Source organism: Ahaetulla prasina, chromosome 2, assembly GCF_028640845.1.
Source record: "Ahaetulla prasina isolate Xishuangbanna chromosome 2, ASM2864084v1, whole genome shotgun sequence".
In the NCBI taxonomy this organism is placed as follows: Eukaryota; Metazoa; Chordata; class Lepidosauria; order Squamata; family Colubridae; genus Ahaetulla; species Ahaetulla prasina.
The window spans coordinates 10,899,505-10,912,028 of NC_080540.1; positions in this window are offsets into that span (position 1 = coordinate 10,899,505).

The window sequence follows — 12,524 nt, forward strand, 5'->3', positions numbered from 1 at the left end:
GCGGATACCAGTACATCGTCAAAGTATGGTACCACCCTGGTAGGCCCTGCAATAGCCGCCCATTAGGTTCTGAAATAACCCTGGAGCCACACTAACCCCAAACTGTAACCGGGTACACTTAAAAGCCCCTCTGTGAGTCACAATTGTCTGCGCTCGCTGTGCTGCTATCTACGGGCAGCTGTTGATAGGCTTGGGCCAAGTCTAGCTTGGCAAAACTTGCCCTTGCCCCATTGAGTGCAGTAAGTGCTGTACCACCGACGGGTAAGCACTTTTGCAACGCTTTGTTAAGCGTTGCCTTGTAGTCAGCGCAACCGGACCGACCCGTCCGGTTTGACTGGGGTGACTATAGGGTCTCCCACTTAGCATGGTCAACTGGCACTAGAATTCCCTGGTTTACTAGCTTGTCCAGTTCCCGGTCAATCCTGGGCTTTAGGGCTTAACGGGACCCTCCTAGCCTTTAGACGGATAGGGGCAACTTGGGGTCTAAGTTAAAAGAGATAGGGGTCCCTGTACTTGCCCAGGCAGTCTCTGAAAACGCCCCAAATTCTTCACGAGTGCGTCTTTGAGGTCGACTTCGTTTCTGAAGATTCCAGTCACTCCCATGCCCAATGCTCGAACCAGTCCAGTCCCAACAAGCTTGGCAGGGTCCCATCGACGATGGTGATGGGCAGAGTTTTCTTGTATTGTCCATACTCGACGTGGACGGACGTTACCTCGAACAGGGATGCGATTCCCTTGGTAGTCTTGTACCTTAATTTCTGTGGTTGCAGCTTGCGCTTTGCGATGGCGGGTAAGGCTCACGAGTGTCCCAGGACATGATCGTGATCGCTGAGCCGGTGTCCACCTCCAATCGGCACGGCACCCCCTCAATCTTTGCCTTTGTAAAGATTTTTTTCTCTAGGCGTGTTGATGCGTGACCCACTCTCACGACAGTCTGATTCAACTTCGCGCCTTTTAATTGACCAATCACGGGCCGCTTGCCGTTCCCGCGCTCTGATTGGCCGGTTTGAATTTTTGGCGGGAAGGTTGGGGTGCTCGACAGACCTGTGCTAGGTGCCCCTTCCTTTCGCACCGCCGACACGTTGCATCCTTAAATCTGCATTGTTGTCGTTGGTGTTGCCCTCCGCAACTTGCGCAGTCACCCCGGTCTTCTTTCTCCGGCCTCCCGGTGTGGAAGACTCCTTCCTCCTCCTCACCGTCCGATTCGGCCTGGACCTCTTCATTGTGGACTGGGGTTGATTTCGCACCAGCCGCTGGTGCGACCTGCTTTTGTAGGGTTTCCGCCGCTTGGGTAGACATCTCGTGAGCCCTGGCTTCGCCCAAGGCGTTTGCCAGCGTTAGGTTGCTTTTAGACAGCAGCCGCCTCGCAAACGGATGTCCCTGACCCCGCGGATGAGTTGCTCCAGCAATGCCTCATCCAAGTCTCGGTATTCGCAATGTTTTGAGGCTTTCCTCAGGGCGGCCATGTATGCGCTGATGGACTCGCCTCTTGCTGTCTGCGCCCCGAATTCAACCGCTGCACATACTTGGACGGCGTTGGTGCATAATGGGCTTTCAATAAAGTCTGCAGAGTTTGCCACGGTACCGACTGTACCGGGCGTTGGCTCCGCCAGGATTCTGCGGTGTCAAAACTTCTGGACCGCAGTGGCTCAGGAAATACGCCGCTTCCTGTTGTCTGAAACTCCTTGAAGTTCGCTCGCCTCGAGGAAACACTCAAACGAGCCATGTATGACCCCCATTTTTCCTTAGCTGGGTCGAATGGCGCTGGCGGTGTGTAGCCGGACATCGCTGCTTTCCGCCCCTTGTTTGCTGGGTTCGCGTCTTCCTGGTGAGTTCAGCTCTTTTCCTGGCGCTCTTAGCCTCGAGATCCCACCTTCGTCGCCAGTGTTAGATTCGGGCAATAACGAGGCAGGAGACCAGGATAGTGACAACAGCTCTTTACTATATGGTGAACCCAGCAGCCAGTGCTGGGAAAAACCTCTCTTTATATACAGTTTAGCCGGAGGCTTCAACCAATCAGCAACGTGCTATTTTCCCGCCAAAACTTTTAAAGATACATTACACATAGGATGGGACCAAACAAATCGAGATCAAGATGGCAACCCCATTGTGGCCACCATCTTATTTTTTTTAACCTTACTGTGGAAACATCCCTGTACCCATATGGGTAGCCTGACTTGAATGAAAGAAATCTGAAAAAAGAGAAGTATTTGAAGAAGTGCAATGTCTGCCAACAGTTCCTGTGAGGTATTTTTCAAAGCACAGCTACAATCTTGCTGGATAACAGGCAGAGCTGAGCTATATATCCATCTTCATTTCAATATTTTCTTTCTTCAAAATAATTAATACCCAATTAATTAAGAGAATATGTGTAGATCAGGGTTGGACTGTGGGGTCTTTATTGTTCTCTGGGCGTGATTATTTTCTTGCAGATGTTTCATTAATCAAACAGTCAAAATAACTTCAGTGCTTCAGAGCAAACCCCACCCTCCTTTCACACTGACAATGTTACCTAGCTGGGTAATGAAATGTCTGAAAGAAAGCAACCAAACTCAGAAAGCAGCAAGGACGCCATAATTAACACCCATCTTTTTGTGCAAAGAGTCCCACTGCATGTTTTATTTATTTATTTATTTAAATTGCGATTGATATTCCCCTGCTTCTTGTTTCAAAAGTCTGCTGATTTAGAATTGTTTCTCCTGGTTTCCCACCCACCCACCCCTTAATTTTGTTTGCTTTCTTTCAGAATGGAAACAAATTTGAATTAAAAACAACTAAACCTTAAACAGCACCAGGGAGTAATCAGGTATCTTTTTTGAGATCCAAACTGAGCCATTTTGGCCTGGCTGAAAGGAAAATAGAAACTTCTGGCCAATTTTGAGCACCGAGTATTATATCTGGATCTCTTTGCAGCTCAGTAACGGATGTGTTATTCTCAGTTGTTGAACACTGGAAACTTCCTGTTTGAAAAGGAAGAAGGGGAATAATAATAAGAGTTGTAAGTGTTGTGCCACGATGTAAAAAAGATGTGGAGACTCTAAAAAGAGTGCAGAGAAGAGTAACAAAGATGATTAGGGGACTGGAGGCTAAAACATATGAAGAACGGTTGCAGGAACTGGGTATGTCTAGTTTAATGAAAAGAAGAACTAGGGGAGACATGATAGCCATGTTCCAATATCTCAGGGGCTGCCACAAAGAAGAGGGAGTCAAACTATTCTTCAAAGCACCTGACGGTAGAAGAAGCAGCAATGGGTGGAAACTAATCAAGGAGAGAAGCAACTTAGAACTAAGAAGAAATTTCCTGAAAGTTGGAACAATTAATAAGTGGAACAACTTGCCTCCAGAAGTTGTGAATGCTCCAATACTGGAAGTTTTTAAGATGTTGGATAACCATTTGTCTGAAGTGGTGTAGAGTTTCCTGCCTGGGCAGAAGGTTGGGCTAGAAGACCTCCAAGGTCCCTTCCAACTCTGTTATTATTATTTTATTACCTTGATGAACGTACCTTTTCTTTTATGGACACTGAGAACATATGCACCAAGACAAATTCCTTGTGTGTCCAATCACACTTGGCCAATAAAATTCTATTCTATTCTATTCTATTCTATTCTATTCTATTCTATTCTATTCTATTCTATTCTATTCTATTCTATTACAATAATAATAATAAAAGGATTTTGCTTCAACATTTAACTAAGGCTGATGAAAATCAGCCAATGCTGGGATGGGAAATGGAAAAACTAGGAATGGAATTTTATGAGTAATGGATTCCGAGAGAAATTTCATTTCTGTTCTGAAAGTAAATCCCTCGGCACTTAATGAGATCCAAGACACCTTCTTTGCTAATTCTGAGGGGACATCTTTGTGAAATGGACTCAGGGCCCAAAAGTCTTTATTTCTTTTTTTAGAAGATCTGGCAAGTCTGAAATAACTTAAACTAAAACTCAAGGCCGGATCCAGCGCAGGGTGCTTAAATCTGGCACATGGGGCCAGCTTGGAAATAGCAAAGAAGTGGCCCACGGTGCCTCTGGCACAGGGGTGCTATTCAGCAGGTTCTGACAGGTTCTGGATAACCGGTAGCAGAAATTTTGAGTAGTTCGGAGAACCAGCAAATACCACCTCTGGCTGACCCAAGAGTGGGGTGGGAATGGGGATTTTGCAGTATCCTGCCCCTGCCCCTGCCACGCCCACCAAACCACGCCCACAGAACCGGTAGTAAAAAAATTTGAATTCCACCACTGCTCTGGCAGCCAAAATGGGGTGTGGGAGGGGGCGCGTGCCCCTACGTGATCCATTTTTGGCTTGGACGGCCTCTTGCAAAACTTTGCCAGCCAAAATGGGGCACGAGGGGGGCCGCACACACCACATTTTGGCCAGCAGAGTGCTGCAGGAGGGCTTCCAGGCCAAAAACAGGGTGCGTATGCCCCCCCCCCCCCGTGGTTCATTTTGGCCGGCAAAATGCTGCCGGAGGCATCCATCCCATCTCCCTCTCCCCCTCTGGCCAGCCCGCATAGGAGAACTACAATGATGATCCGGCCCTCGAAGAAATCCAGTTTGACACCCGTGGCTTAGCGATTACAGGCCACGGATTTCGCTCTCCCGACCCCGCTGAAAATACACAGAAAATAATCCATGTAACATATATATACGATTTTGCCAATACAGAATACAGGTGGACCTCGCACTACAACCACAATTGAGCCCACAATTTCTGTTGCAAAGCAAGACACTTAAGTAAATTTTGCTCCATTTTGCAACCTTTCTTGACACAGTCGTTAAGCAAAGCACTGCAGTTGTTATATTAATAACACGGTAGGTAAGGGAATCTGGCTTCCCCATTGACTTTGCTCATCGGAAGGTCGCGAAAGGTAATCGCATGACCTGCACTGCAACCATCATAAATATGAGTCAGTCCCCAAGCATCTGAATTTTGATCATGTGGCCATGGGGATGCTGCAATGGTCACGTGAAAAATACTCATAAGTCACTTTTTTTCAGTGATGTAACTTCAAACAATTATTAAATGTAACTGTGGGCTATCTGTAGGTTATATAAATAAATCAATTTCTCCTACAACGGTAAAGAGACAACCTTAATTTGTCAATAGTTACTTCTCTTCTTATTTTGGCACTGTCCCACAGCCGTCTTTAGAGTGTATTTTTCCATAAGTTTGGAGGGAAGTCAAGCAGTGGTGGGTTTCAAACTTTTTTACAATCGGTTCTGTGGGTGTGGCTTAGTGGGCGTGGCATGGTTTAGTGGGCGTGGCTTGATGGGCACGGCAGAGGAAGGATACTGTAAAAATCTCCATTTCCTCCCAATCAGCTGGGACCTGGGAGTCAGAGAATAGATGGGGGCGGGGCCAGTCAGAATTTTTACTACCGGTTCTCCAAACTTCTCAAAATTTCTGCTACCAGTTCTCCAGAACTGGTCAGAACCTGCTGAAACCCACCTCTGAAGTCACCCTCTGGAACGAACTTCCCCCAGGACTTCGCCAACTTCTTGACCTTCGAACCTTTCGCCGCGAGCTTAAGACACATCTATTTATTTGCGCAGGACTGGACTAGAAATTTAAATTTTGAATTTGGTTTTAATGGGGTTTTATTACTTTTATTGTTATTTTTAAATATTCGGCCTTATTTAATAAGTTTTTTAATTGATGTTTTATTCTGTATTTATATGTATGTTTTTTATCAGGCTGTAAACCGCCCTGAGTCCCTTGGGAGATAGGGCGGTATAAAAATGTGATTAAATAAATAAATAAATAAATAAATAAATAAATAAATAAATAAATAAATAAATAAATAAATAAATGACTGCAGTGCTTGGAAAGAGGTAGAAAAGAGGGCCTGTAAACCTGAATGACTGATTTGAGATTGAGAGGAGAACTCTTCAAGGGAGAAAGGATTTTTTTTTCCTTTCTAGCTTGAGGCTTGACCACAATTTACTCATCAAATTAAGGGTTTCATTCCAGAGGTATTTTTGTGGCTGTAGGCTAGGCCTACATCCTCTGATGGTTGAATCTGATACTATTAACCTCTCCCAATTTCACAAGTGAAAAGAATGGTACTCTGCTCTGCCGCACAAAAGATGTGTGGATTTCAACTCCCGGAATCTCCAGACCTCAATTCCCAGAATTCTTCGATCAGCAAATCATGATGGAATACCGTGTCCATGAGCCATGGATGGTGCTCTATCACTGGAGGTTTTTAAGAAGCAACTGGACAGCCGTTTGTCTGAAATGATATAGGGTCTCCTGCCTGAGCAGGGGGGTTGGACTAGAAGACCTCTAAAGTCCCTTCCAACTGGGATTAATTCTGGGATTCTGAACCAGATTAAAACCTGTTTCCCACTTGAGTTTTTCCAACCATCAGCTGAAATCAAAAGATGGGAGTCACTTGCTGCCATCTAGTGGCCAGAATCCATATTGCATCCAACTTGATTTCAAAAGACTTCTCCCAAAGGTCATTTTTCAGGAGGCAACTGGACTTTCTTGTTTTTTCTTTTGATGCCGTTTCACTTCTCATCCAAGAAGCTTCTTCAGATCTGACTGGATGGTGGGGAATCAAAGGGTTTATATTCCTTGTAGACAGCTGGTAATTTGCATCCTTTTAGAGCAGGGGTGTCAAACTCAAGGCCCAGGGGCCAGATCTGGCCCATGGGGTGTTTAGATCTGACCCACAGGGCCTCCCGGGAAACAGCCAAGAACCGGCCCATGGTCCTCTGCCAGAAAAAATGGAGCTTAGGAGTCCGTGTGCAGCCCTTCTGACAGGGGTGGACCAATCACTTCCTCCATACATGTGCAGAGCCTTCTGCTCATGTGCAAAGCCTCAAAAACGGGACGTGATGACGTCTGGGCAGGTGGGCGGAGCCTCCCGCAGCTGGCGCTACCAGTTCGCCCGAACTGGATAGAACCAGCTGAATACCACCACTGCCTTCCGAGCTCCATTTTCAGCTGCGACGGCCTCCTGCAACTCCCTACCAGTGAAAACAAGAGCTCATTTTTTGCTAGCAGAACATTCAGGCCACCACAGATACCTCCAAAATGGGTGATGTCGAGCTAGCCCTGCCCGTCCTGGCCCCGCCCATGTCCCCCCCCCCCCGGTCAAAGATAAACCTGATGCGGCCCTCAATGAAATCGAGTTTGACACCCATTTTAGAGGGTCGTTGAGGTTCACGTGTGTCCTCAGGGTCATCTAAGTAGTGCTCCTGGTCCCTGTAGTCTGCAGTTTTTCTCTGGAAGTCCATTCCTTCTCCTACAACCGTTCAAAGGGTGTTCATCCCAAATTGTATAGCTAAAAGTCTGTAGACATTCTCAGTCATCCAGGTCATGGTTGTTCCAAAAGTGCTTTTTCAAGAGGAAACTGGACTCCAGCGCCCTAGACAGTTCTTTGTCACCTATGCAGGGGTGAAATCCAGCTGTTTCTGGAGAACCAGTGGTAGTAATTTTGAGCAGTTCAGATAACTGCTAGCGGAAATTTTGAGTAGTTCAGAGAATCGGCAAATACCACCTCTGGCTGGCCCCAGAGTGGGATGGGGATTTTGCAATATCCTTCCCCCAGGATTGGGGAGGGAATGGGAATTTTGCAGTATCCTTCCCCCTGAGTGGGGTAGGAATGGAGATTTTGCAGTATCCTTCCCCCTGAGTGGGGTGGGAATTTATTTATTTTTTATTTAATCAAATTTTTATACCGCCCTTCTCCCGAAGGACTCAGGGCGGTTTACAGCCAGATAAAAAACAACAGAATAAATACAGAATAAAATAATATTTAAAAAACTTATTCAATTTGGCCCGAATTAAAATATCTTTAAAACAATAAAACCCACTAAAATTAACACCGAATAAAATCTAAAATCCTATGCCAGTCCTGCGCGGATGAATAAATATGTCTTCAGCTCGCGGCAAAAGGTTCGAAGGTCAGGAAGTTGGCGAAGTCCTGGGGGAAGTTCATTCCAGAGGGTGGGAGCCCCCACCCTTCCTCTGGGGGCCGCCAACCGACATTGTTTGGCAGACGGCACCCTAAGGAGTCCCTCTCTGTGAGAGCGCACAGTCAGTGAGAGGCCATCAGTAGCAGAAGGCGGTCCTGTAAGTAACCCGGTCCTAAGCCATGGAGCGCTTTAAAGGTAGTAACCAGCACCTTGAAGTGCACCCGGAAGACCACAGGTAGCCAGTGCAGCCTGCGCAGGAGTGGTGTCACATGGGAGCCACGAGCGGCTCCCTCTATCACCCACGCAGCTGCATTCTGAACCAACTGGAGCCTCCAGATGCTCTTCAAGGGGAGCCCCATGTAGAGAGCATTGCAGTAATCCAAGCGAGAGGTAACCAGAGCATGAGTGACCGTGCATAGGGCATCCCGGTCAAGGAAGGGGCGCAACTGGTGAATCAGGCGAACCTGATAAAAAGCTCTCCTGGAGACGGCCGTCAGGTGATCTTCAAAAGACAACCGCCCATCCAGGAGAACGCCCAAGTTGCGCACCCTTTCCATCGGGGCCAATGACTCGCCCCCAACAGTCAGCCATGGCTGCAGCTGACTGTACCGGGGTGCCGGCATCCACAGCCACTCCGTCTTGGAGGGATTGAGCTTGGGCCTGTTTCTCCCCATCCAGACCCGTACGGCTTCCAGACACCGGGTCAGTACTTCGATAGCTTCGTTGGGGTGGCCTGGGGTGGAAAAGTACAGCTACGTATCATCAGCATACAGTTGGTACCTCACTGATGATCTCACCCAACGGCTTCATATAGATGTTGAACAGGAGAGGTGAGAGAATCGACCCCTGTGGCACCCCACCAGTGAGGCGCCTCAGGGTCGATCTCTGCCCCCCTGCCAACACCGTCTGCGACTGGTCAGAGAGATAGGAGGAGAACCACCGATAAACGGTGCCTCCCACTCCCAAACTCCCCAGCCGGTGCAGCAGGATACCATGGTCAATGGTATCGAAAGCCGCTGAGAGGTCTAACAGGACCAGAGCAGAGGAATAACCCCTATCCCTGGCCCTCCAGAGATCATCAACCAACACGACCAAAGCCGTCTCTGTACTGTATCCAGGCCGAAAGCCGGACTGGAACGGGTCTAGATAGACAGTTTCCTCCAGGTATTGGGGTAATTGACGTGCCACCACACTCTCTACAACCTTCGCCACAAAGCAAAGGTTGGAGACCGGACGATAATTTCCTAAAACATTTGGGTCCAGGGAAGGCTTCTTGAGGAGGGGTCTCACCACCGCCTCTTTCAAGGCAGCAGGGAAAACCCCGTCCAACAACGAAGCATTGGTAATTCCCCTGGAGCCAGCCTCATGTCACCTCCTGCGTGGCCAGTACCAGCCAGGAGGGACACAGGTCCAGTAAACATGTGGTGGCATTCAACCTCCCCAACAACCTGTCCATGTCCTCAGGAGCCACAGGGTCAAACTCATTCCAAACAGTCTCAACAAGATGAGTCTCCGACCTCTCACCTGGATCTACCCAATTTTGATCCAACCCATCCCGAAGCTGAACGATTTTATCGTATAGATAACCACTAAACTCCTCGGCACGTCCCTGTAATGGGTCATCCCGCACCCCCTGTTGAAGGAGAGAGCGGGTCACCTGAAACAGGGCAGCCGGGCAGTTATCTGCCAATGCAATGAGGGAGGAGACGTAGCAACGTCTCGCTTCCCTCAATGCCACTAGGTAGGCCCTACTATATGACCTAACTAGTGTCCGGTCAGCTTCCGAATGGCTGGATCTCCAGGCACTCTCTAGGCGTCTTCTCCGGCATTTCATCTCCCTCAGCTCCTTAGAGAACCAAGGAGCTGGATGAGACCTGTGCCGGGTCAGAGGCCGCAAAGGCACGACACGGTCTAAGGCCCCAGCCACGGCCTGTTCCCAAGCCACAACTAGTTCTTCAGCCGTGCCGTGGGCCAGACCCTCAGGGAATGGCCCAAGCTCCGTCCGGAACCTCTCCGGGTCCATCAGGTGCCTGGGACGGAACCAACGTATTGGTCCCGTCTCCCTGTGGTGTTGGGTGGCGGTCCGAAAGTCCAGACGAAGGAGAGAATGATCTGACCATGACAAAGGCTCCATGACTAAATCTCCTAAGTCCAGATCATTCAACCACTGTCCAGAGATAAAAATCAGATCCAGTGTGCCTCCCCCAATGTGAGTAGGGCCATCAACTACTTGAGTCAGGTCCATGGCCGTCATGGAAGCCATGAACTCCTGAGCTGCTGCCGATGTCACGCCGGTCGATGGCAGGTTAAAGTCCCCCATGACCATAAGTCTGGGGGTCTCCACCGCCACCCCAGCGAGCATCTCCAACAGCCCAGGCAGGGCCGTTGTCATGTAGCAAGGAGCCAGGTACGTGATCAACAAGCCCACCTGAACTCTATGACCCCACTTCACAAAAAGGGATTCACAACTGGATATCTGAGGAATAGTGGCCTCCCTCGGTTCTAGACTTTCTTTAATAACAATGGAGATTTTGCAGTATCCTTCCCCTTGAGTGGGGTGGGAATGGAGATTTTGCAGTGTCCTTCCCCTGCCAGGTTCACCAAGCCACACCATGCCCACCAAATCATGCCCACAGAACCGGTAGTAAAAAAATCTGGCTTTCACCACTGCACCTATGGAATCAGTTATATAAACAAAGAAACAAACACTGGCTTGTTTCATTCATTGGAAAAGTTTATATGTGCAGCAGTGTAATTCCACCTTCCTAATGCTGGGTTTAGTTTTTTTAAGTGACCTGAGGGAATGCATAATCTTAGTCTCCATCCACAACAGAAGCTACTATCAACTGAATAAAGCTGCTCACCTGTATTTTTCAGAAGAGTGTGCCAAGTCACCTGTGACCTTAGGGTTTAGTCTTTAATCAAAATGCCATAAAACTGTGAGAAGGCCTATCTGCAAGCAGCACACGGTTTACTGTGTTTTGGTGAATAAATTGAGGGTCAGTGTATTCAGACATGGGCTTACACAGATATGTATATATAGTACTTCTACATTCGAAAAACTCTAGCAAGCTTAGCAATTTTTAAAAGGCGGGTGTGGGCTTCAACTTAGAATTGGGAGAAAAAAGGCTCAGCTGCCAATCCTTTAGAACAATACCTCACAGGAACTGCCCTCAGATAAAACTAGGTTCTATTGTCCTAATCTGATCAATTAATTGGCCCCTATAGCCAACAACCAATATTTTTTGAATGTTGTGAGCAAATGCCAATTTCACAGGATAGGATTACCCCACCATTAAAGGAGGCAAAATTATACACCGAAGCAAATAGCATCCGTTCCAGCTAGAGCAGGGATAGCCAACCTTGGCAACTTTAAGACTTGTGGACTTCAACTCCCGGAAGTCTTAAAGTTGCCAAGGTTGGAGCTAGAGGGGAAAAAACAAAACAGGTTAACAGGAAGTAACATCCCAAAGATGGTTGGTTGTGATCATTTGCAGAGGAAAAACAAAATCAAACACACTCTTTTGAGTCCTGGGAAGAAGCATTAGAGATATTTGGTATATTTGGAAGGGGGAATCAGAATTTGGTACATTTAATTCTTTCACTATGACATTGGCATTCTTCAGCCTCAAAAGACTACGGTATCGTGCTCTGGAAAGAGATCCTAAAATGCTGATCTAGTGTGACTAAATAATCATACTATTTATTTTATTTATTTATTTATTTATTTTTCACATTTATATACCGCCCTATCTCCCTAGGGACTCAGGGCGGTTCACAGGCAAGTAAAAAGTACATATAAATACAGACTAAAATAACAATTAAAAATTTTCACCAATTATTTCACCAATAATCACAAAGCACCTAAGGTATTCAACAGGCTCTGCCAGAAATGTCTCCTCACAAGAGCTGGCTGAATTCAAAGAAGGTGATAGGCAGGCCAGAAACAGTGAAAGTTTATGCCCAAAGGAGAGATAGGTTAGGAAATTCCAAATGACTTCTGCAGGCTCTCACTGTGGGGTCATCATTAAAGAATGCAACCAAAACCCATCAGAATAAAAGCAGGGAATAAACAGACAGCAAACTCAGCAAGCACAGGTGAGCCTGAATCTTGGGTCAAAGGAAATCCATAGGACGTCCCAAATTTTTTTCAAGCCAAGAATCCTAACTCACCTTTTAGTGGCTCAGATCTGGCCATTCTTCAACACGTGTCAAAAAAGTCAACAAGGCCAGGACAGAAACTAAATGTGTTTTAATTTAGATGTCATTAAATATATATAATTAGATTACTTTGCCCCTTCTATTACACACACACACTTCAGTTTCATAACCGTATGGGGGGGGGAGCCTTTCCCAAGACTTTATAGAGAGGTGAGATTGGCCATGGGATTGTAGACCTTGTTCTCCAATGTCATACGGTAGCAAAATAAAAAAGAAGGTATAGAGGTGTCGCTGTATCCATTCCCTGTTCCAAAAGCTTTCCCCAGCCTGAAGAAACATCCTATAAACCAGGGGTCTCCAACCTTGGTCCCTTTAAGACTTGTGGACTTCAGCTCCCAGAGTCCCTCAACCAGGAAAGCTGGCTGAGGAACTCTGGGAG